Source organism: Panthera tigris, chromosome D2 (assembly GCF_018350195.1).
Source record: "Panthera tigris isolate Pti1 chromosome D2, P.tigris_Pti1_mat1.1, whole genome shotgun sequence".
In the NCBI taxonomy this organism is placed as follows: domain Eukaryota; kingdom Metazoa; phylum Chordata; class Mammalia; order Carnivora; family Felidae; genus Panthera; species Panthera tigris.
In genome coordinates, this window is record NC_056670.1 from 21,250,711 (window position 1) to 21,262,977 (window position 12,267).

The 12,267-nt window shown below is 38.2% G+C and overlaps 1 pseudogene; it reads left to right on the plus strand.

The window, feature by feature from the left end:
- The first annotated feature begins 513 nt into the window (after positions 1 to 513).
- LOC102960601 lies at positions 514 to 1,139 on the plus strand (annotated as a pseudogene).
- The last annotated feature ends 11,128 nt before the right edge of the window (positions 1,140 to 12,267 follow it).

Consider the following 12,267-nt stretch of genomic DNA (forward strand, 5'->3'; position numbering starts at 1 on the left):
TAATATTGAAGCCAGGACATCTTGCATAATACGTGAAACATCAATACGCATCCACACTTGGCCAAACATCCACACTTGGCCAGTGGAGTAACTTGGAATAATACTTTTGAGAATGGATTTTGCATAATATGAAGGAAGAGCTGTTCATAGATTTTTGACCCAATAATTCCACTTTCCATTGGGAAAAAATTAAAATGCCTAACAATTAGATAATATAAATTATGAATATCATGTAAATTATACATCTATTAGAAGGAATAGAATTATTAAATTATATTTTTATACTTATATTACATATACATCTATTAAATTATATTTATGAAGATCAGATATGGAGAAAAGCTTTTATTTTTCAATATAAGTAAAAAGCAAAAAGACAATTGTATTACTGGGATTTCACGTGTGGAAAACAGAAATACATTAGATGCGGTTCTCTCTTCCTCAGCAGGGCCCCATGCTGAGCCATCCCACTTCATCTTCATCATTGTGGAGACACCTGCACTTGCTGCCTCCATGACTGAGCAGATGACATTTCGTGGCATCCTCAAGGGCCACAATGGCTGGATGACCCAGATTGCCACCACTTCCCAGTTCCCGGACATGATACTATCTGCCTCTTGAGATAAGACCATTATCATGTGGAAGCTGACCAGGGATGAAACTAACTAGGGCATCCCACAGCATGTTCTTTAGGGTCATACCCACTTTGTTAGTGATGTGGTCATACCCTCATATGGGCAGTTTGCCCTCTCAGGCTCCTGGGATAGAACACTTTGGCTTTGGGACCTCACAGTGTGTACCACCACACACAGATTTGTAGGCCACACAAGGATGTGCTGAGTGGGGCCTTCTCTTCTGGTAACCCAGAACTCTCTGGCTTCCGAGATAAAACCATCAAGCAGTGGAATACTCTGGGTGTATGCAAATACACTGTCCAGGATGAGAGCCATTTGGAGTGGGTGTCTTGCGTCTGCTTTACATCCAATAGAAGCAATCCCATCATTGTCTTCTGTGGCTGGGACAATCTGGTCAAGGTATGGAACCAAGCAAACCGCAAGCTGAAGACCAATCACACTGGCCACACAGGCTACCTGAACACTGTGATTGTCTCTCCAGATGGATCCCTCTGTGCTTCTTAGAAGCAAGGATGGCCAGGTCCATGCTGTAGGACCTCTATACTCTAGATGGTGGGGACATCATCAATGCCCTGTGCTTCAATCCTAACTAATATTGGCTCTATGTTGCCACAGGCCCCAGAATCAAGATCTGGGACTTAGAAGGCAAGGTAATTGTAGACGAACTGAAGCAGGAAGTTATCAATACTAGCAGCAAGATTGAGCCATCCCAGTGTACCTCTCCGGCCTGGTCTGTTGATGGACAGACTTTGTTTGCCTGCTACATGAACAACCTGGTGTGCATGTGGTAAGTGACCATCAGCACCCACTGGAAATATATGGCGGAGCTTTAGAAAGAAAAAATTGGTTTTCTGACTTAAAATAAACACATTAGATGCAAACTGGAAGGAAATACTTATTTTAGGAAGGTAGAATTAAATGTGACCTTTTATTTTTATTTTATTTTATTTTTTTATTTTATTTTTCCCCCTTGTAACAAAATGTAAAAAAAAAATCTAAAAAGATCCTAGAAGGTCATATAATTTCTAGGAAATGACTACACAAACTACATTGAAATAAAATTGGCAAAAACCTTAACTAAAACCTGAAATGAAATAAACAAATGCCCATTGATTACACATAGAATTCCACTGTTAAACTTCACTTATTCTACCAATGTAAATATTTGCAACTCAGCTTTTGTGACCCTCCAGTGATATTTCCACTGTTTTCAAAAGCTGTTGAGAAATATTTGGAATTATATTTAGTACTGTTCAAGGTGTATCCAACATCACAGGAGGAAAAGGAGGGCATAGATCACATAATTAAGGAAGGGGTGTTGCATCTGGAGGTATAGTATTCCCCCTTCATAGGCCAGATCCAGGGAGAGAAGCTGATCTGGGGAACACAGGCCAATATTACTACTCTAGCTCCCCTTGGGAGACAAGGCCCTGAGGCAGAGAGGTCAATATCTGGGAAACCAGGTGGATGCCTGCAGTGGTCAGGGAGGAGACCAGCAGGTCTGCAAATGAAACTATTTTAGGGCTTTTGTTTATATGGGACAAGAAACACAATTCAGAGTATATTAAGCATGTCAAGACTATATTGGCTTATGTAACTAGGAAGTACATAATTTGTAGTTCAAATGATGTCAGCAGGATTTTTTTTTCTCTTTCTCTGTTTCCTTATATACTTTTTTAGATCAGCTTCTCTTTGTCTGTTGGCCTCTTTCTCTTACTTCATTTGGCCTTCTGCCAGGGGGTAGGCTTTGCTGAGGACTGTCTCAAGTTTATGTCATTCATCTTAGAGACACCTCCCCCAAAATAAGAACTCCAGGAGGTTCCTTTCCTATAGTATTACATGCACAAATGGTGGTTTAGTTTCCTACACACGGTGGCTGTGAATTGTACTTACAAGTGAATGTTCATTGTTCAGGATGCTGTGCCTGGGGTGCTGTGGTTGGTGAAGTAAGGGCAGTCTTTGTATCTTACTAAAAATACTGACATTAAGAATCTCTCCTATCATTAGTGAAAAATTAGCCCCAAAATAATAGAGCATTGCAAAAACTGCCATCTTTTTTAAAAACCCTGTTTGCTAACCAATGGCTTTCTGTGGTATTTTAGGGAGTAAATAGAGTTAAGTGAGTAACTTGAGATATAGTTGGGAAACCATGCTATCCTTGTCTCAATATTTTTCTTTTATTTTAAACTCCCTGATTCTATAAAGTCTTCATTCCCCACCACCCCTCCCCCGTTCCTGCACTTGGTGGTTCACATGGTGACAGCAGTTTCCTAGGATGGGGCTGGGGCAGGTCATTTGTAAGTTGAGTGTTTATAAGGTGGGAACTGTCTGTACTGCATTAGTCATTCGAATCTCGGCTTTTAAGTAGGTCAGTTGTCTCTTCTCTAATGAGGGAGTACTTGTTCTCTTAACATTCTGGCAAGCTTGTTTGCTTATTTTCTTCCCTGTCCAAGTCATACTGATGAATACATCCATCTTTTGATCTTCGGGAGGTATATGGAGCAGAAGGAAACCTTGTGATTGGAAAAGAGGAACAGCAGAAGAGAGTCAGACAAAGGTAGCCAAAGTCTGTTTTAATGATTCCAAAGTGATTCAATAATGTAAAAGACACTATCATGACAGTGAGCATCATCCACCCCGTAGCCAGTTTCTGTATGAAAGAAGAATGGATGATGGCTTTCCACTCTAAAAGTTCTTCCCAGCAGATTGTTAGAAGGGCCTTGACATCCTTGCTAGTTAGTATTCCTTGGGGTTAAGACACGTAGGACTTCTGTTTGAAAAGGCAAAAGTCCAAGTGTATAGGTCACGTCTTACTCATTTTTGTACCTTCTGCACCAGCTCCAGTGCCCAGAATAGTTCATATTTAATATTTTTAGCAGATTAGTTCTAGTTATTCATTTAGTCATTCAGCATAATTCTTCAATGATGAAGATTATAAAAATGACCCTTATTGTTTATGTACTATAAGTTAGGCAATGAGCTAAGTGTTTAGTGTCCATTATCTTAATCCTTACAACTCTATGAGATAGTTGCCATTAGTATTACCATTTTATAGGTGAAGAAGCCTAAGCTTCAAGAGGTTACGTTATTTTTTCCATGCAAATGACTGATAAATGGCACAGGCAGCACTTGTTTATAAGACACTCTGATGCTTAAAGACTGTACTTTAAATCCCAGTGCTGTGGAATGGGTAGGATGGTAAATTTTGTCATGTGTATTTTACCACAACAAAAACAATTGAAAAAAAAAATCTTTATGATCCATCCTTTCTCTTTGCTATTACTTAAGTCTGGCCAGAGGTCAGGACCAGACTAGCCACAGGCTGAATCCAGGCCAGAGTCATGGTTTTTGCCTTGAATTAGATGCCAATATAAAAACTGGAAGGCTTCAAATATCATTTTCCACTTAGGAGAAATGACAATTCGAAGTCTGGGCAGGAAACTTTAAAAGGTGAGCTGGGACATCTTGTCATGCAAGAGAGTAAAGAAGTTATCAAACACCTCTTTGGGTTGTGCCAAATGACTCCGGAGCCAACCTGCAGAGGCACAGATATATAAAATGCGAGATGATTTTGTCATCAACAAGAACTGCAATACATTAAAAACCATCATATATATTTAAATCTGTGAGTTCATAATCATAATAAAAACAATTAATTGATAACCAGGGAAGATCCTTGGGAGCTAAATCATTATTTTGAAAAGGAAAGAGTCGGGTGTTCTTCGTGCCCTCCCTAAACAAAGCACACTGTTAAGTAACCAAATAATGGATAAGGGAAAGTTTCTCTTCACAGAAGTATTTTAGCTAGTAGGTAAAAATGTTTATACACACACACACACACACACACACACACACACACACCGACACTACATACATATATATAATTAGTATGGTAGAAAATCACTATTCTGCAGCCTCAGAACTAGTTGAGGGGCTCCTACCCATTTTAATTGTACAATTAAGTGGCATTAGATACACTCATAATGTTGTGCAACCGTCACCACCATCCGTATCTCTACGACTTTCATCTTGTAAAACTGAAACTCTATCCTTATTAAACAATAACTCCTCTTTTCACTGACAGCTACCATTCTTCATTCTGTCTCCATGATTTGGACTAATCTAAGCCCCTCGTACAAGTGGAATCAATCAGTATTTGTCTTTCTGTGGTTGATTTATTTTACTTGGCATAATGTCCTCCAGGTTTACCCATATCGCAGCATAGTTCAGAAAATTCATTGTTTTTAAGGCTGAATAATATTCCATTGTATGAATTATCACATTTTACTTATCTATTCATTCTTCAATGGACACTTGAGTTGCTTCCACATTTTAGCTATTTTTTTTAATGTTTACTTATTTTTGAGAGACAGAGACAGAGAGAGACAGAGAGTGAACAGGGGAAAGGCAGGGAGAGAGGGAGACACAGAATCCAAAGCTGGCTCCAGGCTCTGAGCTGTCAGCACAGAGCCCAATGTGGGGCTTAAACCCATGAACCAAGAGCTCATGACCTGAGCCGAAGTCGGATGCTTAACTGACTGAGCCACCTAGGTGCTCCCACATTTTAGCTATTGTGGATAACGCTGCTCTGAACATGAGTGTGCCAATATATTTTTGAGGCCCTGTTTTCAATTCTTTTGGTGTATATCTAGAAGTAGAATTACTGGGTTATATGGTAATTCTATTGTTAATTTTTTGAGGCACCTTTATTCTCTTTTCCACAGCATCTGTATATTCCCATCAAGAATACAGAATGCTTTCATGGGCTCTTGGGTGGCTTAGTCGGTTAAGCATCTGACTTGGCTCAGGTCATGATCTTGCGGCTCGTGGGTTCAAGCCCCATGTTGGGCTCTGTGCTGACAGCTTAGATCCTGGAACCTGCCCCTCTTCCGCTCTCTGCCCCTCTTCCGCTCACGCTCTGTCTCTGTCTCTCTCAAAAATAAATAAACATTAAAAATAATTAAAAATAAAAGAATGCAGAATGGTTTCAATTCCTCCACATGCTCTCCAACACTTGTTATTTTCTGGGATTTTCTGGCATTGTTATCCAAAATGTAGTAATTGGTGTGAGGTTGTATCTCATTATAGTTTTTTTTTTTCAATTTTGATTCCAGTATACTTAACATAGAGTGTTATATTAGTTTCATGTGTACACTATAGTGATTTAGCAATTCCATAGGTTACTCAGTACTTATCAAGACAGGCTCTCCCAGGTAGGCTCCGTGCTGCCAGCACAGAGCCCGATGCAGGGCTTAAACTCACTGTGAGATCATGACCTCAGTTGAGATCAAGAGTCAGACATTTAACTGACTAAGCCACCCAAGTACCCCAGTGACTCTTTTCTTAATGTTTTTTTTTTTAATTTGTTTTGAGAGAGAGAGAGAGAGGAGAGAGAGAGAGAGAGAGAGAGAGAGAGAGAGAGAGAGAGAGAGAGGGAATGAGCAGGGGAGGGGCAGAGAGAGAGAGCACATGAGGATCCAAAGCACCACTAGTGCAGAGGCTGATGCAGGGTTTCAACTTAAGAACTGTGAGATCATGACATGAGCCAAAACCAAGAGTCAGGCGCTTAACCAACTGAGCCACCCAAGCACCCCAAGATAAATGTCTCTCAGTCCCCATCATCTATTTCACCCATCCCCCTACCCAGCTCTCCTCTGGTAATCATTAGTTTGTTCTCTATAGCTAAGAGTCTGTTTCTTGGTTTGCCTTTTTCTCTCTTTTTTTCCCCCTTTGCTCATTTGTTTTGTTTCTTAAATTCTACATAAGAGTAAAATCATGTGGTATTTGTCTTTCTTTGACTGACTTATTTTGCTTACCACTATCTGAGATCAAGAGTTGCACACTCTACCAACTAAGCCAGCCAGGCGCCCCATACCACATCTTCTTTATCCATTCATCCATCAGTGAATACTTGGCCTCCTTCCATAATTTGGCTATTGTAAATAATGCTGCAATAAACATTGAGGTATGTATATATTTTTGATTAATGTTTTCATATTCTTTGGGTAAATACCCAGTAGTGGAATTACTGGATCATATGGTGGTTCTATTTTTAATGTTTTGAGGAACCTCTATAATGTCTTCCACAGTGGCTGCAACAGTTTGCTTTCCCACCAACAGTGCATAAGGGTTCCTATTAGTCCATATCCTTGTCAACACTTGTTTCTTACGTTCTTGATGTTAACCATTCTGACAGGTATGATGTGATATCTCATTGTGGTTTTGTTTTGCATTTCGCAGATGATGAGTGATGTTGAGCATCTTTTCATGCATCTGTTGGCTATCTGTGCCTCTTCTTTGGAGGAATGTCTGTCCAAGTCTTCTGTTCATTTTTAATAGGATTATTATTATTTTGAGAGGTGTTCAGTCATATAAGTTCTTCATGTGTTTTGATACTAACCCTTTATCTGATATGTCATTTGCAAATATCTTCTCCCATTCCATAGGTTGCCTTTTAGTTTTGTTGATTGTTTCCTTTGCTGTGCAGAAGCTTTTTATTTTGATTTAGTATAATAGTTATTTTTGCTTTTGTTTCCCTTGCCTCAGGGGACCTATCTGAACAAGTTGCTATAGCTGATGTTAGAGAAATTACTGCCTGTGCTCTCTTCTAGGATTTTTATGGTTTCAGGTCTCACATTTAGTTCATCCATTTTGAATTTATTTTTGTGTTTGGTGTAAGAAAGTGGTCCAATTTCATTCTTCTGCATGTAGCTCTCTGGTTTTCCTGGCATCATTTCTTGAAGAGACTGTCCTTTTCCCATTGGACATTCTTTCTTGCTTTGTTGAAGATTAATTGACCATATAGTGGTGGGTTTATTTCTGGATCATCTCTTCTGTTCCATTGATCTGTGTGTCTATTTTTGTGCCAGTATCATACTGTTTTGATTACTACAGCTTTGTAATATAAATTGAAATCCAGAATTGTGATGCCTCCAGCTTTGCTTTTTCTTTTTCAAGATTGCTTTGGCTATTTTGGAAGTCTTTTGTGATTCCATGCAAATTGTAGGATTGTTTGTTTTAGTTCTATGAAAAATGCTGTTGGCATTTTGATAGGGATTGCATTAAATGTGTAGATTGTGGGGCACCTGGGTGGCTCAGTTGTTAAGCCACTGACTTAGGCTAAGGTCATAATCTCGTGGCTGGTGAGTTTGAGCCCCATGTGGGGCCCTGTGCTGTCAGCTCAGAGCCTGCAGTCTGCTTCTGATTCTGTGTCTCCCTTTCTCTGTGTTCCTCCCCTGCTCATGCTCTGTCTCTTTCAAAAATAAATAAACATTTGAAAAATATGTAGATTGCAAGGGATGGTGGGGGAGCAAACAAGGTGGCTGAGGCTGCTGCCTCCACCTGCCAGAACTTTCCTGTTGGCCAGAGCTGGAGGGACCAGGGGACTAGGAGGACCTCAGGCGTGCATCAGCAAGCCTTCCATCAGGGTCACTAACTCGCCAGTAGCATGCTCTAGGAGCACCATGCTGCGTGCGCTCGCTCCTCCACCTGTGTTTCTTTGTGTGCTCCTCTAGGAAGCACATTCTCTAGTGTCCTGGCTGACAGGGCTATGGGCGTCTGGGCAGTGGCCTGGCTGTTCCTCTGGGAGGTGGCTGGGCTCACTGGCATACCAGCCACAGCCTACACTGCTATCTCCCACTGACCCTGGCATAAGGACTCTTGCTCTGAAATTATTTTGAATAAGTTTTGAAAGATGGGTCCCATAAAGACCTTTTAATAACAGTGAAATTTGGAGAAATTGTTGAGGACTGATGGACCTGCCAACTCTTAATTAAACAGTACATCCTGGACTTTTTGTGGATCATATGAGTTAGCTTCATTATGACAGAGAAACATAACAGAGGCAATGATGGTTTCAGAAAATTTTAATATAGGAGCTCCCAATTAGTAGTCCAAAAAATCTAAAGTTCTAATATATGCCAGACAAGACTCACAATGTATTGTTGCCAAGCTTTTTCACCTGTGCACTATTGCTATCATCGGCCATGTAGTAAAGATGGAAAAACCTTTATTGTAGTCAATAACCTGGATTTATTGATGTATTGTCACCAAGAATTTCCAATATGAAATGCTGGGCTCAGTCTGAAGTGGCAGTTCCTTGTGCCTTGAAGAATAAGGACATCTGCCAAAGGAGCAATCTGAAATCTAGATCAGTATATAAGGATGTGGCTTTACAGGTTCCAGTGAGACCGGCCCTACACACCTCTTCAGTAGGTTCTGTGACTCTGCTCATTACCATCCCATGTTCTACTTCAGTCCTTGTGGCTGTTTTCAAATATGCTCATTTCCCCTGTAAGCTATATGGAGTTAAATGTTTTCCATAAACCAAAATAAGACCTATTTACTTATCTTCATTTCGGTTAGGAAAAGGAATTGTTTTATGGATTAGAGACAAATTATTCTCATTTTGTGAGTAGAAACACTTTAATTTCAGCTAAAAATGGAGAAAATCCTCACAAACAAGAATAGATAATTTGAAAGAAAAAAATAAAATGTGTAGATTTCTTTGGGTAGTATAGACATTTTATTGATATTTGTTCTTCCAATCCTTGAGCATGAAATATCTTTCCATTTCTTTGTGTGCTCTTCAACTTCTTTCATCAGTGTTTTATAGTTTTCAGAGTACAGATCTTTTACCTTTTTAGTGAGGTTTATTCCTAGATATCTTACTATTTTGGGTGCAGTTGTAAATGAGATTTTTTTTTTAATTTCTCTTTCTACTCCTTCATTACTGGTGTATAGAAATGCAACAGGTTCTGTATGTTGATTTTGTATCCTGCAATTTTACTGAATTCTTTTATCAGTTCTAGTAGTGTTCTGGTGGAGTCTGTCAGGTTTTCTATACATAGTATCATGTCATCTGTAAATAGTGAAAGTTTTACTTCTTTCTTATCAATTTGGATGCTTTTTATTTCTTTTTGTTGTCTGATTAATGTGGCTAGGACTTCCAGTACTATGTTGAATAAAAGTGGTGAGAGTGAACATCCTTGTTTATTCCTGACCTTAGGGGAAAGATTCTCAGGTTTTCCCCATTGAAGATGATGTTAGCTGTGCGGTTTTCATATACGGCCTTTATTATGTTGAGGAATGTTCCCTCTAAACCTACTTTGTTGAGGGTTTTTATCATGAAAGGATGTTGTACCTTTTTTTTTTTAAGTTTATTTATTTTTATTGAGAGAGAGTACCAGCAGGGGAGGGACAGACAGAGAGGGAGTCCCAGCCGTCCCAGGATGTTATACTTTGTAAAATGCTTTTTCTATGTCTATTGAAACGATCATATGATTTGGGGCGCCTGGGTGGCTCAGTCAATTCAGTGTCTGACTCTTGAGTTCAGCTCAGGTTATGATCCTAGGGTCATGGGATCGAGCCCTGCATTAGGCTTTGCACTGAACATGGAGCCTGCTGAAGATTCTCTTTCTCTCTCCTTCTGCCCATCTCCCCCACATGTGTTTTATCTCTAAAATAAAAAATAAATAAAATAAAATAAATAAATTCTCAAAAAAAAGAAATGATCATATGGTTCTTAATATTTCTCTGATTAATGTGATATCACATTGATTGCGAATATTGAACCATCTTTGCAACCCAGGAATAAATTCCACTTGATTTTGGTGAATGATTTTTTAAATGTATTATTAGATTCGGTGTGCTAGTATTTCATTGAGAATTTTTGCATCTATGTTCATCAGAGATATTGGCCTGTAGTCTTCTCTTTTTGTGGTGTCTTTATTTGGTTTTGGTATCAAGGTAATGCTGGTCTCATAGAATGAATTTGGAAGTTTTCCTTCCTTTCCTATTTTTTGGAATAGTTTGAGAAGAATAGGTATTAACTCTTCTTAGATGTTTGGTAAAATTTGCCTGTGATGGCATCTGGTCCTGAACTTTTGTTTGGAGTTTTTTGATTACTGTTTCAATTTCCTTGCTGATAATCAGTCTGTTCAAAATTTCTATTTCTTCTTGTTTCAGTTTTGGTAGGTTACATGTTTCTAGAAATTTATCCATTACTTCTAGTTGTCCAATTTGTTGGCATATAGTTTTTTGTAATATTTTCTTATAATTTGTTGTTTTCCTGTGGTGTTTGTTATTTCTGCTCTCTCATTTGTGATTTTATTAATTTGAGTCTTTCTCCTTTTTTCTTGATAAATTTGGCTAGAGGTTTATAAATGTTATTGATTTTTTTTCAAGGGATCAGCTCCTGGTTTCATTGATTTGTTCTACTGTTTTTTGTTTCTATATCATTAATTTCTGCTCTAATCTTTATTATTTCCTTCCTTCTGCTGATTTTAGTTTTGTTTGTTGTATTTTTCTAGCTCCTTTAGGTGTAAGGTCAGGTTGTATTTGAGATTTTTCTTACTTCTTTAGGTAGGCCTTTATTGCTATAAACTTGCCTCTTAGAACTGCTTTTGCTGTATTGCAGAGGTTTTGAAAGGTTGTGTTTTCATTCTCATTTGTTTTCATGTACTTTTTGATTTTTTCTTTGATTTTTTGATTGACCCATTCAGTGTTTTTTGTATGTTATTTAACCTCCATGTATTTGTGGTCTTTCCATATTTTTTCTTGTGATTTAATTCTAGTATCGTGGCATTGTGGTCAGAAAAAGTACATGGCATGACTCTGATCCCTTTGAATTTGTTGAGACTTGTTTTGTGGCCTAATATGTGAGCTCTTGTGGAGTGTTCTATGTGCACATGGAAAGAATGTGTATTCTGTTTTAGGATAAAAAGTTCTGAATATATTTGTTAAATTCATCTTTTGTAGTGTGTTATTCAAAGCCATTGTTTCCTTGTTTATTTTATGTTTCGATGATCATCCATGGATGTACATAGGGTGTTAAAGTCTTCTACTATTATTGTATTATTATTGATTAATTCCTGTATGTTTGTCATTAACTGTTTTATGTATTTAGTTTTTCGTATGTTGGATGTATAAATATTTACAATTGTTATATCTTATTGTTGGATTGTCCCCTTTATCATAGTTCCCCTCTTTATCTCTTGTTTTAGTCTCTGTGTGTTTTTTTTGTATTTTTATTTCACTTATTTTTAAAATTTACATCCAAGTTAGTTAGCATATAGTACAACAATGATTTCGGGAGTAGATTCCTTAATGCCCTTACCCATTTATTCCATCCTCCCTCCCACAACCCCTCCGGAAACACTCTGTTTGTTCTCCATATTTAAGAGTCTCTTCTGTTTTGTCCCCCTCCCTGTTTTTATATTATTTTTGCTTCCCTTCCCATATGTTCATCTGTTTTGTCTCTTAAAGTCCTCATATGAGTGAAGTCATATGATATTTGTCTTTCTCTGACTAATTTCACTTAGCATAATACCCTCCTGTTCCATCCACGTAGTTGCAAATGGAAAGATTTCATTCTTTTTGATTGCTGAGTAATACTCCATTGTGTGTATATATATATATATATATATATATATATATATATATATACTACATCTTCTTTATCCATTCACCCATCAATGGACATTTGGGCTCTTTCCATACTTTGGCTATTGTTGATAGTGCTGCTATAAACATTGGGGTGCATGTGCCCCTTTGAAACAGCACACCTGTATATTCCTTGGATAAACACCTAGTAGTGCAATTGCTGGGTCATAGGGTAGTTCTATTTTTAATT